Genomic DNA, 13,183 nt, shown 5'->3' with positions numbered 1-13,183 from the left:
AAAGTTCTTTTAGTAGGCTACTTGTTAAAACTAGAAAAGCACTGTATAAATACAGATGTAAAAAACTGTAACCGATGAGGCTCCAGCAGTAGTATCAGATCTGTGAGTCATTGGGAAAGAGCGCCACCTGCCCATTGACACCTCGTTGTGGCTGAACATGGTAATGTAGGCCGGCCTCATGGCGCTTTAGATGAGGGTTCAATTCTAAGCGAGTAGAGGCCACATTAAAACGACAACACAATCTAATGCTTGTATTTTCAGCAGACAAAATAACTGAGAAAGTACTACAGTGGCAGCCGTTGCTAGAGGAAATGTGATTTAGCTTAGAGCCCAACTCACCATGACCATATACCTGATTAAAGTTCCCATTTTATGGATGAGTCATGAGAATTTGTATAAATTCATTTTACATGGCATTTATCAGGTGTTACCCACAATTCCAATGGGCATCCTCAGCCAAATCAAAGCCAATAATTTGAAAATTAAAGCAATTTAAAATCTCAGTGTCTGCAGTGACTATGAGATAGAGAGAGTGTGTCCGACATGGGAATGAACAGAGAGTGTGTCCTACATGGGAATGAATAGAAAAAAACAAATATGCACCGTGCACAGTGAAACAAGGTCGACATTGGAGGCCTTTAAATACAGCTTGATTCCATTTTATCATCTGTAGGTAGTGGTGTGGCTGTGAGACTCTGGAGCTGGAGGATGTACCTTCTTCAGCGTTGTAGTATTTGATACTACCTCTCCCAATCCCTGGCTATTGTTGCTGCCTGGAGCAAGTCTGGAAGCTGAGTCTCAAATCTGCCAAGCTGCTTACATTTTTAAATTGCTCAATGCTTCATAGTTTTTTTAAGCTTTTACATAATACTGTTTTAATGACATTTGGCATAATGCAGATAATAGGCTACCTAGTTTAATTATCTGGTGTCTGTTGGGAGACTTACAGTTGTCTGACTTTGTCTCTATAAGACCCGATGCCTCACTTCATGTCTAAATAGTTTAAAATTAGGGTAGCCTAATAAAGTATTACTTTCCAGGATATAAAAAAAACAGGCTTCAGTGGGGAAAAAGGCAGTGCAAGATCTTTAAACCCCATCAAATCTTCCTTTAATAAAGTAAAATTCCTTCAGGAGTAGTTTAAGAAACGTTCTTGAAATTATTGGATGATAATCACCATCAACTCCCTCGACATCTGTCCCTCTGAAGTGGATGAATTCACACAGGCGCTAAACTGATTCCCATTCATTTCCTATGGTACTGCTAAACCAGTACGGATGTAATATACCTTTGGCCGCTAGTATGCGCACTGGAGTTGTTTTTGTTCCCTGGAGCAGTTTAGCGGCGAGTGAAGACGATTGCTTCCGACCCCTCAGTGCGCGTCTGGAATTTCATGTTGGCCCTGTCTGACCTTTTCTATTTTAACGTAACATGAATGCTATTAAAGTTAGTCACTCTTCTGCTAAGTTTATTGTGTCGAACGGCTTCATGTCAACGCCACTTTCGGATGGATATTAGCTACATGTTAACTAGCTAACGTTAATGTCACGTTAACCTTAAACCATGGCTTGATTCATGTGTTAGTTTATTGTCCATTTGTTTTCGCGGTGAGTGGAAATTGGCATTATATTAAGTCGAAAGCATCATTGTGTGAGTTAACGTTAATGCCCATTCAAGTCATTTTCATATAATTTAGCTTAAACTGAAACGCTACATAAACATTACCGTTTAATGAACATTCTTACTTTGAGTTATGTAAATGCGTCGTGTTTTCTTTAGTTTTAGTGTTTAGATCCAGTGGTGAAATATAACTAAGTCATGTTAGCCTACATTTACTTAATGATGTAAGTCACAGTGAGTGAGTTGATTGTTAATGCCATTCAGATCTGTGACATTTTTTTAAATATTAATTTGTTTAGGTGAAATCATTCACCATCCTCCCGCAACCAAGTGTAAACAATTTCTCTGCATTGACAACAATAAAATGTTGGAACAGCACCACTGGATCCTGTGTTTAAAGCAGAGATGGTCACAAGTCATTTTTTGGAAGTCAAGTCGAGTCTCAAGTCTTTGACGGGCAAGTTCAAGTCAAGTCTCAAGTCTTTGAGTGGCAAGTTCAAGTCAAGTCTCAAGTCTTTTGCCACGAGTCCAAGTCAAGTCTCAAGTTTCTGGCCATCTGATCTGTCCCTAACACTATTGTTAAATCTTATGAATTCAAAGCATGTTCTGTAGCTACCATTCATACAGTACAGTATCAAAATCAGTTGTAGGATAACTTTATGGGGCCTATTTAACACATCCCTCTAGCCCTCGGACCTGGTGAAATATTAACCGAAGTCTGTCACATCATATGGATACAACTATAAAGATACAATGTGCATTAGCACAACACTTTGCAATAGTTAGCTTGTTACCTGTGGTGATATATGCTAAATATAACTTCTCTTTCACTCAAAAAAATGACTAATGTCGAAGTGGAAATCAAGAGAATAGTGGCAGTGCCACACCAGTTACAGAAGTGTCAGTCCAAATTATGCACAATAAGCAGTTTGAACTCACTGATGTAATGCCATTTATTTATTTTCTAAGTGTTAGTAGGCTCAGTGAAACTGAGTCCAGAGCGAGGGAGACCCGACTCAGAGGAGGAGAGGTTAGTGAGGCCAGCGTCTCCGCAGCAGGTGACAGTGCGCATGGATCCGCTGTGCCACGCATGGATGAAATAATGAAATAGTAAATAGAACTACAGTAACAGAAATATGTGCAGAATTAAGACAGTCAAGACAGCCCAGTGTTTGGTGGACTGGGGTACACCTTGTTCACTTAATAGCCTACAAATCATCCACGGGATCAATTACGCATCACGTGAGTTCGCGCCCCCAACACAGCGTTTGTTCCTGGGGAGATGGATCCGTGCTTCCCGCCTCCTGTGCACCATGGACGTCTGAACCTCAGCAACTACTAACTATAAAGATACAATGTGCCTGTTCCCAGCATTAGCACAACACTTTGTGATGGTTAGCTTGTTACCTGTGACGATATATGCTAAATGTAACGTCTCTTTCACATTAGCGTGTGAGTGACTGACCTATCTGGGTGCGTTTGGAGATGCCTGATGAAGTTCGACGTTGTTGATCTGGCATCATTTATCTTGGTGCCACACACCTTGCATGTAGCTGTTGGCTTACTGCCACTGTTTACCAAGTTATTAAAAGCAAAACTAATGACAAAAGGCACAACTCCAGGAGGACTTGGTGTTATTTATTTTATATTTTAAATACATTAAAGCAATAATTGCATGAAGCATGTTGTTGACGAGTCTCAAAGCTTGAGTCTGAAGTCTTTTGGGCCGAGTCAAGTCTTAAGTCAGCTGTTTGTGCGACTTAAGTGCAACTTGAGTCCGAGTCTCAGACTTGAGTCCCCATCTCTGGTTTAAAGGTATAGTAAGTGATGTTAATCCAATACACCTTTTGTCAAAATCAGTGAATGTCTCCTCATGGTCACTTAGCTCTCTGTTTTCTATGTACGCTGAAAAATTAAAGGAGAAATCCGGCGCAAAATGAACCTATGGATTAATAACACGTGTACCGAGTCAAGTGTTTTACAGAATTAGCATTGAATAACCTATTTAATATTTTGTCAATGTCATATTACACTTTTGATTCATATTAAGGCTGTGAAATGATGAAAATGACCCTATCAATCTTGTCTGTGAAGCTTTTACAACCAACCACCAGGTCTTTGCCAGTTCCACAATAGTAAACGCAAACAAGAAAGACAAGGAAAAACTGCACTCTGATGGAAGACAGACAGAAAGTGCAAGCTAGGATTTTTTGGTTAAACTAGGTTACATTTGGTGAATTAATTAGCCCCCTCCCCTGTTTGTTAGCACGTTTAGAGTGGTACCAATGCATGCCTGATATTTTCCCGTTTAATTTAATACCATAGTCTTCATCCTAGCAGCAAAAGTGAGCTCACTACAACCTCTCATATACAACCAAATCAAACATCAATCAACCTGCTCAGTTTTTAACAAATACTTCTAGATGTGCACACATCACTCCCGTTCTTTACACCCTACATTGGCTCCCTGTGCGTTTAAGAATAGATTTTAAGATTTTATTGTTTGTTTTTAAGGCCCTTAAAGGCCTGGCCCCGGAGTATTTATCTGAGATTTTAACCCTGCGTGAGCACAGCCGGTCTTTGCGGTCTTCTAACCAACTGGTTTTAGAAGTCCCGAGGTCAAGGTACAAACGGTGGGGTGATCAGGCTTTTGCGGTTGCTGCCCCGAGACTCTGGAACAAGTTACCCCCTGATATTCGCACAATTACAGATGTTGCTCTTTTCAAGTCTAAACTCAAAACCTACCTGTTTAGAATGGCTTTTAATACGCAGTAGTCCATCCATCCATCTTCGTGCGAACCGATCCAGTGAATGCTGAAGGTCGCAGGCCGATGATGCCATCAGGACCACATCATCTGCAAAGAGCAGCGATGAGATCCCCAGCCCACCAAACCGCAACCCCTCCCCACCCCGACTATGCCTCGATATCCTGTCCATAAATGTTACAAACAGGATTGGTGACAAAGCGCAGCCCTGGCGGAGGCCAACCCTCACCTGAAACGAGTCTGACTTACTGCCGAGAACCCGGACACAGCTCTCACTTTGGTCGTACAGAGATTGGATGGCCCTGAGAAGAGACCCCCTCACCCCATACTCCCGCAGCACCTTCCACAGTATCTTCCGGGGGACCCGGTCATACGCCTTTTCCAGATCTACAAAACACATGTAGACCGGTTGGGCATACTCCCAGGCTCCCTCCAGGATCCTTGCGAGAGTGAAGAGCTGGTTCGTTGTTCCACGACCAGGACGGAATCCGCATTGTTCCTCTTCAATTTGAGGTTCCACTATCGGCCGAACCCTCCTTTCCAGCACCTTGGAGTAGACTTTACCAGGGAGGCTGAGAAGTGTGATACCCCTGTAATTGGCACACACCCTCTGTTCCCCCTTTTTAAAAAAGGGGGACCACCACCCCGGTCTGCCACTCCTTTGGCACTGTCCCAGACTTCCACGCAATGTTGAAGAGGCGTGTCAACCAGGACAGCCCCTCCACACCCAGAGCCTTGAGCATTTCTGGACGGATCTCATCAATCCCAGGGGCTTTGCCACTGGGGAGTTGTTTGACTACATCAGTGACTTTCACCTGGGAAATTGACACTGATCCCCCATTATCCTCCAGCTCTGCCTCTAACATAGAGGGCGTATTAGTCGGATTGAGGAGTTCCTGAAAGTGCTCCTTCCACTGCCCTATTACCTCCTCAGTTGAGGTCAACAGTGTCCCATCCTCACTGTACACAGCTTGGATGGTTCCCCGCTTCCCCCTCCTGAGGTGGCGAACAGTTTTCCAGAAGCACCTTGGTGCCGACCGAAAGTCCTTCTCCATGTCTTCTCCAAACTTCTCCCACACCCGCTGCTTTGCCTCTTTCACGGCAGAGGCTGCAGCCCTTCGGGCCCTTCGGTACCCTGCAACCGCCTCCGGAGTCCTCTGGGATAACATATCCCGGAAAGACTCCTTCTTCAGTCGGACGGCTTCCCTGACCACCGGTGTCCACCACGGTGTTCGTGGGTTACCGCCCCTTGAGGCACCTAAGACCCTAAGACCACAGCTCCTCGCCGCAGCTTCAGCAAGGGAAACTTTGAACATTGTCCACTCGGGTTCAATGCCCCCAGCCTCCACATGGATGCACGAAAAGCTCCGCCGGAGGTGTGAGTTGTGTCCAAAACATACGGCCTCAGATCAGATGAAACGATTATAAAATCGATCATTGACCTTTGGCCTAGGGTGCTCTGGTACCACATACACTTATGAGCATCCCTATGTTCGAACATGGTGTTTGTTATAGACAATCCATGACTAGCACAGAAGTCCAACAACAAAGAACCACTCTGGTTTAGATCAGGGAGGCCGTTCCTCCCAATATCGCCTCTCCAGGTGTCTCCATCATTGCCCACGTGCGCGTTGAAGTCCCCCAGCAGAACAATGGAGTCCCCCACTGGAGCCCCATGCAGGACTCCAGTCAAGGTCTCCAAGAAGGCCGAATACTCCGAACTCTTGTTTGGTGCATATGCACAAACAACAGTCAGAGTTTTCCCCCCCACAACCCGCAGGCGTAGGGAGGCGACCCTCTCGTCCACCGGGGTAAACTCCAACGTAGCGGCGCTCAGCCGGGGACTTGTGAGTATCCCCACACCCGCCCGGCGCCTCACACAATGGGCAACTCTGGAGAAGAAAAGAGTCCAACCCCTATCCAGGAGTATGGTTCCAGAACCGAGACTGTGCGTAGAGGTAAGCCCCACCAGATCTAACCAGTAGCTTCTTCGGGCTGTGCCCGACTGGGCTCCGTGGCAAACCCGGCCACCAGGCGCTCGCTGACGAGCCCGCCATCTGGGCCTGGCTCCAGACGGGGGCCCCGGGCTTCCTCCGGGCAGGGTAACTTCACCTGTTCTACGTCGGCTTATAGGGTTTTTGAACCATTCTTTGTCTGGGCCCTCACCTGAGACCACTTTGCCTTGGGAGACCCTACCAGGAGCACACAGCTCCAGACAACACAGCCCTCAGGTTCATAGGGACACACAAACCTCTCCACCACGATAAGGTGATGGTTCCCGGAGAGGTAATACGCAGTAGTGGTGTGACAATTTCCTCTTCCTGTTTCTATGTAACCTTTTATGATTTTACTGTTTTCTACGTTTTATTCTTTTTATTGCATGATATGTTGTTCTATTCTTAGTTCCTGATGTGAAGCACTTTGGATACCTGCTGGTTGTTGTAAAGCACTATACAAATAAATTTTGATTGATTGATTGATTGATTGATGTTAAATTAACTCTGCTGTCTGTCCCTCATCATGACCAGGCTGTGGATTGGTGATAGCCACACTAGTAGGCCTAGTCTTCTTCCTCAGTTTCTTTTACACGTAGCATATAATAAGTGATTGTATTAGCGCCCCCTGCTGTTGGCTGTTAATATCGCTTTATTAGACTTTTTTTGTGCCGACGGCCGTCAGTTGGACGACCGTTCTGGACTTTTCCAGAACGCACAAATTGTCTGTCCCTGTCCATAGCAACGACTCTTTGTACTTCTGTCTAACTTCCAGCTTTTTTGTAGCTGGATATATCATTTGTTGTAATGTTAGTGATGGTGAAATGCTTGCTACAGTTTTAGTGATGAATCACACAGCCTTGCGGTTCAGACCGCTGCAACTTCTCCCTGCAACGTTCTTAAACGGTTTTGTCTCGCCGCGAATCTTTGGTCTGAACTAGGCTTAAGAAATAAAATATTGATGTCTGTGTACAAGAGCAGTACACACAAGGATGGTACACACAGTTGGGACGCCATTTTCTCTAACTCCAGCACTCAGAAACTACCTATTATTTACCACAGCAGACAATAAGGTTTTTTTACTTTTAATACAAATCTGTCCAATACATTTTATGTTAGATTTAAAAAGTTGTTTAGTGCTAACTTAACTAGCCCACTACTTTATGATGTTCCCCTTTTCATGTTTGTCTTTTACATGTTAAAAGTTGTCATAATAAGCGAAATATGAAGCTGTATCTGTAGAAGTTTAAAACGTTCTGTTCTTTGGTGTTTGGGGGGATTTTTCTTTTTATATTTTCCCCTGATATGATAATAATTCTTAAGATAGTTTGCAGACAACAACATCTGATTGGATAGAAGTCCATCACTCTCCCTTCATTTACACCCTCATAAACAAGGAGGAGCAGTAGGTAAAAAGTCATAGCATGCATATGGCCTAGATTAAACATTTTGCTTTAAGTTTCATACAAAAGCCAAAATTGTGTTTGATTGACAGTTCTTCATGCGACAAACATCACCTCATCATTTGATTTGACCACAGCACGGAATGATTGAGTTCATTAGACACTATAAACTGTGTCCAAACTGTGACTGTAGTGGAGATCATTCCCCATTCCTTTTGTCGTCCGCACCCACACACGTGCTCTTAGCTGTGCTGGATCAGGTGTTTTTTAGGGGGTTCTAGCGTGGGGAGCCAGGAAATAACTGGGCTTCCATTTGAAAGCAGCCAAACGCTCTGAGACCAACATGTGACTGTTGCTGTTAAAGTGTCATTCAGTGTTGAGTAACTAACTCTGGGTCTTCCGCATCTGCGCTCTCGGAGTGTCTGCACCATCATTGCAGCCAGGGAATGTAGCGCTACTTTCTATGTACAGTATAGTGTAGTTGTAACATCACTACTGTACGGAAGTCCTGACGGCTTGTTTAAAGGAACAGTTTCTGACCTGCTTTATAATCCAAAAAAGACATGGAAATCTCACTTCTTACAATATGGGACCTTTAAACACATAATGTATAATAGTTTTTGCAAAGATCCTTTATTGGCACTTAATTATGTTGCTCAGACATGCTCAGATGAACCGATCTGAAATCTTGCTCCTTATGAGGTCATAAGGAGCAAGGTTACCTCCCCTTTCTCTGCTTTGCCCGCCCAGAGAATTTGGCCCACTCATGAGAAAGAGAGAGACATCATGGCTTTCAAACGAGCAAAGTGGCAGTTGGTCAAGGCCACACCCCCACCCTCCACCTTACTAAGGTCTATATAAAAGCATCCAAAGAGCACCATGTCATGGGACCTTTAAATACATAAGTTAATGTGGATTTTTCCTTTGACTGTGTGTGATGTAGTGACATCTGAAATGTGTTTCAGTTCCCTCCAAAGGAAACTGGCCAGGGATAACTTGCAGCTCTGCTCAGAAAAGAGCCTGCAGTTAGACCTGTGTGTGACAGACTATTTGCTGTGTGTGCATTTGCACTATGTGAATGTGCATGTGTGTTTTGATATGCATTGTGTCTGTCTGTCTGTCTGTCTGTCTGTCTGTGTGTGTGTGTGTGTGTGTGTGTGTGTGGTACACTGCTACGTACATGAAAAAGTAAACACTGTGCCGGCGGAGTGGCCCTGAATGAGCAATCAGATGCTGACTCATCATTCAGAACACAGCGCAAATTCAAGCCCGAGGGGTTGAATTTGACTCTGGATGTCAAGCTGAAGTTTGTTATGTTGTTGTTTTGTCCTGCATCTCCAGCTGGGCTCTATAGGAAGCCTGGGATCTTTCCACTATCTCCTTTGCCTCCTCTTCCTGTTTTCGGAGAGCTTCCTCCATCTTGGTAAACTCATTCTTCAGCTCCTGAGCGTGAGCACTCTCAATCTCCAGATCGCTCTCCAACCGAATAACTTTACATCTGAAGCGTTTAAAGACTCTATTTGTCTATTGTTTATTTCAAAAGAAACACGACAATGTATGAAAGGCTCCATTACCTTGTACCTCACGTTATGGCTCCGTAGCAGACGTTTTTGTAAAAATAGCCTAATGATTGTGTCATAACCACGAGACTTACTGTCACATAGTAGAAGAATTACCGTATAGTACAGGAGAAGCTCGCAGGCAGTTCCGACTTACATTAGTTGTTTAAGTTGAATTACTAATGTTAACTAGCATTTTAATTAGCATGTGCCTATGTTATCTCCTTACATAGACCTACGCTCTCCGTCTCTGCAAGATTGGGAATGATTGAGATTTCTCTTGGCACAGCTACCAGAAGACTTCCAACTTTCAGACAGGTTGCTCACGTCACATTTACGTTGTCTCTCTCAGTTGGAGGCTGCGCAGTGACGCTCAGCCAGCACCGAAAAGTGCTTCTAATATCCTTCACTGGTCTCCATCCAGAGCAACGGGATATGTTGGTCCAGTTTATACATGTCATTGGTGATTGCCAGACTAGTAGGCCTAGTTTTCTTCCTCAGTTTCTTTTACACGTAGCATATACAGTAAGTGATCATATTAGCACCCCCTGCTGTTGGCTGATATTGCTTTTTTAGACTTTTTTTGTGCCGACGGCCATCGGTTGGACGGCCGTTCTGGACTTTTCCAGAACGCACAAATTGTCAGTCCGTCCCTGGGTATTATTGAAAATGGCATTGTGACAAATGGATGGCAATATTGATTCTTCAGTAAGTAGCTGTGGCCTACGCTATGGAATGGAGTTTACTGTGTTGTTTTTGAATATATCCAATTGGCCATCTACGGGTTAACAAAATAAATCAGATTTTATGGATTGTTACGTTAAGAACCTAGCTTTACCTTATTAGTTCTGTGCAGAATGAATCAGAACATCCTGATGGCCGACAGCCTTTTACTACACTACTAGATGTAGTTGTGCGCTCAATTTATCATGGAAGCCGGAGCTGGGAAATCACGTCACACCTGAGTTGAATGTGTTCCATTTACAAGTCGGATTTTTCATTGTGGGGTTAGCTCTAGCAAGGTTAGCCATTGTTAGCAATACAAGTTGAAAACAACCCATTATGCTGTTTTTTGTGCATACAAACAGCGTAACATGTCCACAGAAGTTGAAGAGGACTGTGTATACGATTTGATTTAGTGAGACCCAGATGTGGAAGGGAAGGAAACAGAAAGAACTCAGACAAGGGGCAGAGTCTATAAAAGGGGGTGGAGAGCTTACCTGGGCCTTCCTTTCTGCACTGAGACACAACTGAAAGAGCAACTGAGGCCAGCATTTGGTTGGTGTTTGATTTGGTAGGCCCTTTTCTTAATATTAAATGTCCCTAAAAGGATGATTTTAGTGAACATCGTTTTAAACTGCATTAAAGATGTTTAAAACACTGTTTAAAAGTGTTAAAACATGTTCTTGGTTAGATTTCCCATGTCATGGGTGGTAAGGGACAAACAATTGGAGTGATTGCTTAGGCACAACAGCCAATAAATAAGGTATGCTCATGCTGAATATGATGTTTTAAGTGTTGTTTTTTTTAGTATCTTTTATGATATTAACATTGCTTTTTATAAATGTACATTCCAATCACCTGCATGTCTCCGGATAGGGAAAAGGGACTATTTTGGCTTTGAAAAGGTAGCCTATATTCATTTTATTGCACATCTTTTGCAAATGTTTTCGTGATGTTATCTTTTGTAAAAGTATATTAACATGTTTGTGTTGTTGTTTTTTAAAGTTCTAAACAAAGACACTGTCACGGACTTCAGAGAATGGAGGCGAGGCTTGGATCCAAATATTAGTTCGAAGGAATTTATTAAAAGGTAGGCAACGCTTACTAGGAGAATATCCACTATCCACAGAGCCGCCAACAGGACACTGGGGACAGAAGTCTCTGAGGCGCCGGGAACAGGCACAGTCTCTGGGACACGGCTCAGGGAGAACGGTCAACGTAGACTCTGGGATTCTGCACGTCAGCTGAGATTCTGGAAGGCTGCACGTCAGCTGAGGTTCTGGAAGGCTGCATGTCAGCTGAGGCTCTGGAAGGCTGACAGAATTGGAGACAGGAAGGCCAAAATCCTGTTCAGTAGCCTGCCAGCGAACCTCCATGAGGTGCCTAGCAAAGAGTCCAACTGCTGGGTCCATATTTGGTCCGATTATTCTGTCACAGACTTCAGAGAATGGAGGCGAGGCTTGAACCCAAATGCATTTCGAAGGAATTTATTAAAGGTAGGCAACACTTACTAGGAGAATATCCACCCGGCAAGAGAATACACAACAGGGAACGAACAGAGAGACTAACAACCACAATCTAAGACAGCACAGACAGAAACAGCACGCAACAGCAAACAATAATCCGACAAGACAGAAAGGAAACACAGACGCTAAATACACAGGGTAACGAGGTTGAACAAGGAACAGGTGACACAAGGGAAAGGAACAGGTGTAACACATCAGGGCTGGGCAGACAATCCCAAAGGCGGGAAACACAAAACAGGAAGTAAAACAAGACATGACAAGGGAGAAAAACAGACTACTACAAAATTAAACAAGAAACACTACACAGACACTCACAAACGTGACAGACACTGCTGATTTAGCCAACCACTGTTTTCCCAGTTTAAGATTTTTAGTGTACTTTTAATTAAGCTACCGGACAGCCGTTTTGTTTTCCTTCTTTTGTGGGGTTTCTGCTGTATTTAGACGGGGGGTTGACTAGTAGAGCAGCCATTCAGTATGCGTGTTTCATTTGTGCCTTAGGCTACCTAGGCTCCTTCTTATGTTGCTTAAATTGCCTCCTCGACTCCCTCACTTGTGTCCCTTCTTTGCGTCTTAGTCCCTCCCACCGAGGAGGCACGGGAGACACGCAAGGAAATCATGGGAGGAGAAAGGAACCGAGGAAATTTTAGAGGGATGAGACGTCCTTTCCTCTGAAGCGTTCATGAATTTGTCAGCTGTATGGGCGGAGTTAGCAATTCCTGCAGCTGCAAGGCTTCCTGGGAAGGCTGCTCTTATGTATCCTCAGCTATAGCTCCTCGATAATCCCTCCTTGATGCTCGCTCCTCACTCCTCAACTTCTGGTTCAGCCGAGGACCAAGGAGTGGAGGAGCTATCAAATAAGAGTTATGAGATGCAGCCCTAGTGTGCTGTGACTAGAGCTCCGGCAATTGACGTCACCCAATCCCAGCATTCACCAGTCAATGTCAAAACACCGCCATTTTGGCAGGAAAGTGGAGAGCCAAGCGCCAGAGTCGGAGCTGAGCCAGAGTAGTTACGAGTTAGCTACGATACTAGCTAGTTGCTCCTATTGTAATTTGATGCCTTTTTCAATAAACACCTTGATTCAACATGGTGGACAGCTGCTGTGCGCCGGGATGCCAGAACCATCGGGGAAAAGATAAAGGGAGAGCATTTTATATCCCGAGAGACAAAATAAATGGATTGCTGCCATAAAACGTGCAAGAAGCAACTAAGGTCAAGCCAGCCGACATTCAGATCTCCGTGGTCAAATCAACAACACCTGGGTGCAGCACTCACGCAGTCCACTCACAACCCCATCATTCCTGACAACCACCCATGGCTTCAACTGAGGATCATTCAGTCTCTGGGAATGACTTACCTGTAATAAAGATGTAATGGCATTTTTGTGATGAAAAGTGCACTGATATAATGTACATTAGCCAACGTTAGTAGATAACCTTTGGCAAACGTTACAGACTAGTTAGCTATACAAGTTATAACACTGACTGCATTAACGTTACACTTTAACTTACCCTTCCAGTGACGACAAAGCAATTTTTAGCCAAGCTGAATATTCATCCTCTCCGTGAACCATCACCTTATCGTGGTGGA

At 44.1% G+C, this 13,183-nt stretch overlaps 1 long non-coding RNA gene across 1 annotated transcript; it reads left to right on the top strand.

The window, feature by feature from the left end:
* The first annotated feature begins 10,751 nt into the window (after positions 1-10,751).
* On the top strand, positions 10,752-11,319 carry LOC114548630 (uncharacterized). Its single transcript, XR_003691377.1, has 3 exons — positions 10,752-10,827; positions 10,941-10,969; positions 11,070-11,319. It is a non-coding gene; the product is annotated as an uncharacterized LOC114548630 (long non-coding RNA).
* Positions 11,320-13,183: the final 1,864 nt, after the last annotated feature.

The sequence above is a fragment of the Perca flavescens genome, chromosome 21 (genome assembly GCF_004354835.1).
Source record: "Perca flavescens isolate YP-PL-M2 chromosome 21, PFLA_1.0, whole genome shotgun sequence".
In the NCBI taxonomy this organism is placed as follows: domain Eukaryota; kingdom Metazoa; phylum Chordata; class Actinopteri; order Perciformes; family Percidae; genus Perca; species Perca flavescens.
This window is presented reverse-complemented; position numbering and strand designations above follow the sequence as displayed.